Raw genomic sequence first — 9,091 nt, 5'->3', positions numbered from 1 at the left:
CATTATAACTTGAGTGATGAATTTATGTCTGTCTTGGCAGCAATAACGTGATTACTAGGCATTCTGACTTTCTCATTCAAATAGGCCTACATTTGATTACCGGTGCTTCATTTTGTGTTGCAGTCATGTTATCACCTGACAAGAAGCCCTCTTCTTCTTGCCACATCTCATTAATGCCCAGTACATATAAATTCCATCTATTCATTCCCCTTTTTAAATCCTTTAACCCAACTAGGTGATTAAAAGTTACAATATTCCACACTCAGACCCGTAGGAAGCCAGTTTTGCTTTTCCTCACATTTTTCTAGTTATCCTGACTGAAGGTCGGAATGCGGGCTGTTTTACGTCCAGAACATATTACCCATTGGATGCCATGATTATTAAGCTATAGTGGAGCTGGGTGATATCTGGAAAAATCGGCCGGCCGTGGTGGTCTTGCGGTTCTAGGCGCTGCAGTCCGGAACCGTGGGACTGCTGCGGTCGCAGGTTCGAATCCTGCCTCGGGCATAGATGTGTGTGATGTCCTTAGGTTAATTAGGTTTAAGTAGTTCTAAGTTCTAGGGGACTGATGACCTCAGATGTTAAGTGACATAGAGCTCAGAGCCATTTGAACCATTTTTTGGAAAAATCATTGCATTAATTTCCCTTGCTTTCAGCTGTTCGCAGTTCCAGCTCGTCAACGCCATACCGGCTATTGTTACCGTGTCAAGGCTTTCAGTAATTCAGAGAGTTGCCCCTGCAGCTACTGAAAAGGCTACTGCCCCTCTTAATGAACCAATGATTAGTCTGGCCTCTCTACAGGTATCCCTCCATTGTGGTTGCATTTATGGTATAGCTACCTATATCGCTGAGGCACGTCTCCCTCGCTTGGGGAGGTCCAAGGTTCATAGGTAACACTAACACCTATCCTGTTTGTAGGTATCCACCTCACTCATTAGTGAGGGATGTTGACTCGGTTTTGAGACATACAGATGGGAAGCTTCTGTACACAAATTGGAAAGTAAAAATCATCGTAATGCCCAGTCGTCTGTTGATGATGTGTATAGCAACCTTAGTCACTGGTGTTAGCAAATGAATGAAAAGTGTACCACTAGCTTTGTACACCATGAAATAACTTCACTGCAAGTGCAGTATCTGGGCACCTCTACGTAATGTGCACGTGATCCCTATAGTGGTTTGGTAATGTAACACGACCCAAAACCCAAGCGTTTTAACCCATTTAAAAAAGTTAGAAATCCAATAAAACGCAGCTATATGTAATATGAAATTAATTAACACATGTTGTGCCGGCTACTGTGGGAGTCAGCACTGACACTAACAAGGAAGGAGAGTAGTTGCGAGCGTCAACGGCAGGAATCCAAAAGATCTGTATAAAACACTTGAAGATTAACGTAAGTCTTTATTTCTTAAAAGAAGAGAACCATCACTTAAATTGTTGTGCCTCAGATGTGTACGTACTTATTTTATCTATTTGTACCCGCAGAATGCAGGCTAAGTGACGTCTTCCTATTACTCCATACTGATACTCTCAAGGACTGCGACCGAACTGAGGCCCACCAGCAATGGGCAGCTGGTTAAATCAGCGTTGACAAGGGGCGCTGAACACTGTCTTCGTGGGGATATGGAGCTGAACGCATTTTCCATTAGCGCTGGTGCAGTGCTGCGCTGGTCGGTGTGCAATGGATCCTTTAGGACTGCACATCGTACACAAATTAAAGAGAGCCAACATATTCATTGAAGGCAACTCTTCTGTGTCACAAAAATTTATATCATTATCCGCCACACACCGTTGGGTGGCTTGCGGAGGATAAATGTAGATGTAGATGTAGATTGTGTTCTTCCTCTTCCTGCCTTGTGAGAAACACAACAAAATAACATTTACACTTTAATAATAAAAATGAAATTGATATGCATCTTGTTGTTGTTGTGGTCTCCAGTCCTGAGACTGGTTTGATGCAGCTCTCCATGCTACTCTACCCTGTGCTAGCTTCTTCATCTCCCAGTACCTACTGCAACCTACATCCTTCTGAATCTGTTTGGTGTCTCATCAGTCTCCCTCTACCAATTGTACCCTCCACACTGGCCTCCAATACTAAATTGGTGATCCCTTGATGCCTCAGAACATGTCCTACCAACCGATCCTTTCTTGTAGTCAAGTTGTGCCACGAACGTCTCTTCTCCCCAATCCTATTCAATACCTCCTCATTAGTTATATGAGCTACCCATCTTAATCACCGTAAAATACAATTTACTACTTTTCGGAAGCATGCTGAAGTTTGGAGAGTAGCACTAATTTCTCGGTATTCTCTTTCCTAAATTGTTTCTTACTATTGACCAAACAGGCCTTTAGACCGAGAAGATTCTCCAGTGGATGCAGTGCTGGCAGGGTGACAAAATACATACTGATAAAGTAGTTGTCAGTCGCGCCGCTACGTTTCCTACAGCCAGCACCGCAGCACGAATGCACTCCCACGAACGATTACGCCGCTGCCGGTGAGATGGAAGCATCCCTCCCTCGAGCTCCAGCGGCGGGCGCAGCTAAGTTAGAACATTCATGCACGGATCTCTGTTTCGTTTGTTTGCCATCTCAATAACATTTACAGACTTCCATGTTACCTGGGCTCGACATTTCTGAATAGACATTGCAGCGAAGAGTTATGATTTATAAATCTGCGGCACCTGTGTATATTTTAACACTCAAAAGCCACTATTAGCAACTAACACTGCTACTACAGCAACAAAGCTGTGAGTATTATTTTTCCTGTTTCATATTAGATGTAGCACAAATTAATATATGAATTGCCCACTCATGATCAGTGACTGTTCCTTGCTCTTTTATCCTTTAAAGAGCCCCACAGCGTGCAAGGGAGTCATAACAGGCTAGTGTTTTGAGTAAATTAATCACAATAATTTATACTGAACTTTATAATTGTGAATGCGAAAAAAACACGAAACCAAATTATACCGAATGGGTTGCTTTTATTTTGCCAACGGCCTTACCGCAGTGGTAACACGGTTCCCGTCAGATCACCGAAGTTAAGCGCTGTCGGGCTGGGCTAGCACTTGAATGGGTGACCATCAGGTCTGCCGAGCGCTGTTGGCACGCGGATTGCACTCAACCCTTGTGAGGCAAACTGGGGAGCTACTCCGTTTTCGGAAATTGACATACAGCCGGGAGAGCGGTGTGCTGACCACATGCCCCTCCATATCCGCATCCAGTGACGCCTCTGAGCTGAGGATGACACGGCGGCCTGTCAGTACCGTTGGGTCTTCATGGCCTTTTCAGGAGGAGTTTGTTTTTATTTTAACCGGCTTTTTTTTCAGCTGTGACACAAGATGTCACTAGAGGTGGACCTGCCACTATAGAAGTAGGCGTGTTGTCGGTACATAAGCAGTAACGCCAGAATGGGTCGGTCAGGAGGGCACATGTATGGTTCCCCCAAATATGGAATAGCCAGTGAATGTCACCTGAGCTAAAAATCGATCAGGGTCATTTCAAACCATCTACGTGTCTCCAAGTCGAGGACTGGTCAAATAGAAATGCAAAATAACACCCACAGTTGAACCAAGACCTGGCATAGCTCAGCTCATATACTGACTGACAAAGACCTTACGAACATTGCAGAGCGTGGTTGCAATAACTCGCATTAAATTAACAGAAGGAATGATTCGTGAGTTCCAAATTGCTATCAGCAGTCTAGATAATGCAATGACTTCGCATGGAGATAAAAAGAACGACTACACTGGTCGAGGGGCTCCTCATAAGCAACACATATCTGTAGTCAACACAAAACGACTTTTGACGTGATGTAGAGTGGATGTTTGGAAACGAATGATTCGGCGTGATGAATGACGCTGTTTCCCGTGGCAATCCGATGAAAGGGATGGCTTTGGATAATGCCTGCAGAATATAAACTGCCGTCATGTGTAGTGGCAGCAGCGTGCAGTGGTATTGCGGTATGGCGGTGTTCTACGTTGTTCCGATTTGATCATCTTATTACGCTTAAAGCTGGGTGAGTTGATTAAGAAAGAAACGTATTTTATGGTGATGTGTATTGCGCCCAGTGGAGGAACTGTTAGAAGACGGCGACTGTTTGTATCGGCATTAAAATGCTTCGTGTCACAGAGCAGTATCTGCGAGGCCATTGTTTGTGTACAGTAACACTCCTGTAACGGATTGGTCAAGCCAGACTCCCGACATGAGTCCAAAGGAAAACACCTGTTGTGAGACAGAACGTCGAGTCCGTCCCAGACCGCAGAGTCCAGCATCGCTGCGTTCTCTGGTTTCGAATTTTGAGGAAGAATGAGCTAATATTCTGACATCTCATTCAAATCACTCGGGTTCCGAGCTCGAGTCTCGGTCCGGCACACAGCTTTAATCTGCCAGCAAGTTTCATATCAGCGCACACTACGCTGCAGAGTGAAAATCTCATTCTGGAGCACATAAGTAAACAAAATGCAAAGTTGATGTAGACTGTGAAAGCACCTGAAGTTGAGCCTCCACGGCTCGAAATGCATCGTGCATTTTAATAAATTCACGATTTGTCACTGAAGGCGGTTGTTCTTTATTATTACGACAGTAACACATTCACGGAAGAACCACTGCAGACAACAGATAAAATAAATATACAATTACTTGGTTCCTAACACGCTATCTGAAAAGTAACGTCACCGAATATTTTATTTTAAAACGCTTAACGCTTTTGATGTAAAACAAACTTTATTAACATCCTCCATTTTATGTTATTCATGTCTACATACTTATTTCTCATCGTGGTCATCCGGGAGAGGAACACATTTCGCCATACCAGTTTGTTGATCCCGTCACAGTAGAACGTCTGCCATTGCTCAGTCCGCCGCAACCTCACCTATACATGCACCGCTGCCTCACTATTACAGTGAAATCCTCGAGGGCGTTGTTTAAGTAAAGGAAATAAATGAAGCTCGGATGGTGAATAGTCGACACACTGTATGGAGGATGATCGATGACACCCGACTCAAGGCGTCATATTGAAGCAGAATTCGCAGTGCTCGGTATAGTCCGCTGAAGAAGAGGGTGCTACATGTGTGGACGAACTCTTTCAATTTGGGCTTTCAGTTTCATAAGAGCGTCTCGCTCCCCGCAGCGTTAAACACTATAGTTCGGAGCCCTCAAGAGGCAGAGGGTTGCAGCTTGAGTGAGTGAAATGGAAAAGTTGACGGAGTAATGTGGATGACATGTAATACCTCAACCAATCCTGAGACAGAATAAAAACTTCGCTGTCATTCCTTCTCAACACGCCTTTTTATATATGGACTGAAGTTTCTCTCAAGCTACTGCATGTAATTAACAAATATTATATCCATAATTGGTTGGCAGAAACGAAATAATCAAATGAACCGTGGTACTTGGTAATAATGGAAAATTTGTAGATTGTTGCAACATATTGTAAGACGTAATACGTAAATAGAAAAACCTTCCGAAAATACCTACATGATGCAACACAACTTGATAAACTCGTTCTACACACATCAAAAAAGTTTTGCATCATTTCGGTTCCGAGAGTTTTCCGGAAGCTGTACAAAAAATTGGAATAGAGATCAACATAAACATCATTTCCACCCTTCTTATAGCTAATGAAAACCACACATTGCATGTTGTACCATAATACAGCAAGACTTTCAGAGGTGTTGGTCCACATTGCTGTACACACCGGTACCTCTAATATCCAGTAGCACGTCCTCTTGAATTGATGCATGCCTCTATTCGTCGTAGCATACTATCCACAAGTTAACGAAGGCACTGTTGGTCCAGATTGTCCCTCTCCTCAATGGCGATTCGGGGTAGATCCCTCAGAGATCTAGGTGGGTCACGTCGTCCATAAACAGCCCTTTTCAATATATCCCAGACATGTTCGATAGGGTTCATGTCTGGAGAACATGCTGGCCACTCAAGTCGAGCGATGACGTTATCCTGAAGGAAGTCATTCACAAGATGTGCACGATGGGGCCGCGAATTGTCGTCCATGAAGACGAATGCCTCGCCAATATGCTGCCGATATGGTTGCACTATCAGTCGGAGGATGGCAGTCACGTATCGTACAGCTGTTGCAGCGCCTTCCATGACTACCAGCGGCCTTAGTCGGCCCACATAATGGCACCACAAATCAGGAGGGAACTTTAACCTTGCTGCACTCGCCGGACGGTGTGTCCAAGGCGTTCAGCCTTAGCGGATTGACTCCAAACACGTCTCCGACGATTCTCTGGTTGAAAGCATATGCGACAATCGTCAGTAAAGAGAACGTGATTCCAGTCTTGAGCGGTCCATTCGGCAAGTTGTTGGACCCATCTGAACAGCGTTGCATGGTGTCGTGACTGCAAAGATGGGTCTCGCCTTGGATGTCGGGAGTGAAGTTGCGCGTCATTCAGCCTGTTGCGCACAGTTTGAGTAGGAACACGATGTCCTGTGGCTGCACGAAATGTATTATTCAACATATGGCGTTGCTGTCAGCGTTCCTCCGAGCCATAATCCGAATGTAGAGGTCATCCACTGCAGTAGTAGCCATTGGGCGGCCTGAGCGAGGCACGTCATTGATAGTACCTGTTTCCCTGTATCTCCTCCATGTCCGAAAAACATTGCTTTGAATGAATGAATGAATGAAATTTTCACTCTACAGCGGAGTGTGCGCTGATGTGAAACTTCCTGGCAGATTAAAACTGTGTGCCGGACCGAGACTCGAACTCGGGACCTTTGCCTTTCGCGGGCAAGCGGTCTACCGACTGAGCTGCACAAGCACGACTCACGCCCCGTCCTCACAGCTTTAATTCCGCCAGTACCTCGTCTCCTACCTTCCAAACTTCGCAGAAGCTCTCCTGCGAATCGCTTTGGTTCACTCCGAGACCCCTGGACACTTCCCTCGTTGAGAGCCCTTCCTGACACAATGTAACAATGTGGACGCGATTGAATCGCGGTATTGAACGTCTAGACATGATTGAACTACAGACAACACGAGCTGGTTACCTCCTTCCGGGTTGAATGATTGGAAATCGTCGGCTGTCGGACCCCTCCGTCTAATAGTCCCTCCTCATGCATGGTTGTTTACATCTTTGGGCTGGTTTAGTGACATCTATGAACAGTCAAATGGACTGTGTCTGTGATACAATACCCACAGTAAACGTCTATCTTCAGGAGGTCTGGGAACCGGGGTGATGGAAAACTTTTTTTGATGTGTGTATATTGTGACGGTACAAACCCCCGTTACTAGACGAATATTTCTAGTATGCAAGGATTGCTTTCTGGATAGCGAGCGCGCTACGTGGCGCGTGATTCGCGGAAGCACGTCGCGCGCCAGCGCGAGATTTGCAACGGTCGGTGGGATGTCTCCGCCCGGGGGGCGGCCACGTGGCCCGTAGCTTGAGGCATTGTTTGGTTTTTCGCGCATTACGCAAAAACTATCTAACTCACGGTGAACAGCGATGCGGCAGTGGATTGTCGTCAGCAATATGCACCTTCTGAAAGATCTATCTCTATTTTAAGTCACGAGATGCAAAAGTTATAGTAACCTCAAAATCGGTTAATATCATGAATACTGAAAGTTTAATTAAAACAATAAATAACAACTTACAGGGATGAGCGAGCACTCATTAAAAACGTCTTGTCATAGCGGATCGAGTGCCGTAGTCATATGTTAAGATTCATAAATAATTAAGCCCGTAAAGAACAATAAACGAATTTTGAGGGGAAATTGTTTATAAAATTCAATAGAAACTTCATAACGTAAAGAACGGCACTATATAATATTTTGGGTGGCATCACACGTATCTTAAACTCGTTAAGTTATACTATCCATGTAACTTGCAATAGGTTTCATTGTTTGCAGATTATTATTAACATTTGTCGTCCATAATTAATTAATTATTATAGATATGAAGATTTTGAGCAGCGCAATGTGTAGATTGGTATATATTACATCTAAAAAAAGTGCTATATGCAGTTCCATGTTAAAACTTTGAAGCACAGATGTAAACAAACAAATTTGCTCTAAGTGGCGAAGTTTTTCAGAAAGTAAAATTTGATTTACGGGCGATAGAATAATCCTAGAAATTAAGGTAATATAGTAAGTAAGATGTACTTTTTAGCGCGGTTCCGATGGTGTACTTATTTCTGTCGAGGGATGTATGTATCAAAATTTGTAACCTTAACTAGTGAGACTGGTACTTGCATAACCTGGGGGCTGACGTCCGAGCCTATATAAGCGAGCGGTCATTTTGGCCAGGGGTCCATCGAGCTCCCAGCACTTGAAAGACTAGAGGCTACGGCCGTCAGGGTCAAGTTCAACGGAGCCAACACCACACTGGTATCGCTATACAATCCTCCTAAAAACATAGTAACACGCGATATCAGCACAGTACTCAACATAGCACCGCGGGTAATAGCCGCTGGAGACCTCAACGCAAAACACCCTGATTGGAACTCACGAATACGAACCTCCAACGGCAAGAAACAGTACGACACGCACTAGGCCGAAACTACATTATACTTGGGCCGGACGTTCCCACGTTCGTGCCTACACAGGCTCGACATAGGCCAGACGTGTTAGACATAGCCCTCATAAAGGGCATCACATGCACACTCAACCTAACGGTTGAAAACTATCTGGACTTACACCACATGCCTGTAATACTGCACATGGAAGAGACACTGCAGTACATCGAACCACGCAGGATGCTAAACTACAAGCGTGCGAATTGGACACTGTTCAAGGAAACGCTTGATAGTCGCATTCCTGACACCCACGAAATTAACAACACACAGCAAATCGATGAGGCTGTGGAGGCTCTCACAACTGCCGTCCAAGACGCAATGACTGACGCCATTCCATTTACAACACCAAGACAACACTCGACGGCCCTGCCCCAGGAAATCCTGGGCCATATCTCAATGAGGAACCGCCTCAGGAGATACTGGCAGCGTACCAGGCGCCCGTTCTATAAACTGCACGTCAACAGACTCCAGGGCATAATACGGAATAAAATACAAACATTCAGAAACGAGCAATGGGGAAAGAAACTCGCTGGGCTGGATACCACACGTCCTGGCGTGTGGCAGCTG

The 9,091-nt window shown here is 44.9% G+C and overlaps 1 pseudogene; it reads left to right on the top strand.

Annotated features, from left to right (window-relative positions):
• The first annotated feature begins 2,986 nt into the window (after positions 1–2,986).
• On the top strand, positions 2,987–3,103 carry LOC126263907 (5S ribosomal RNA; annotated as a pseudogene).
• The last annotated feature ends 5,988 nt before the right edge of the window (positions 3,104–9,091 follow it).

The sequence above is a fragment of the Schistocerca nitens genome, chromosome 6, assembly GCF_023898315.1.
Source record: "Schistocerca nitens isolate TAMUIC-IGC-003100 chromosome 6, iqSchNite1.1, whole genome shotgun sequence".
Taxonomy (NCBI): Eukaryota; Metazoa; Arthropoda; class Insecta; order Orthoptera; family Acrididae; genus Schistocerca; species Schistocerca nitens.
The sequence above is the reverse complement of the archived record's forward strand: the minus strand, read 5'-3'. Positions and strand labels throughout refer to the sequence as shown.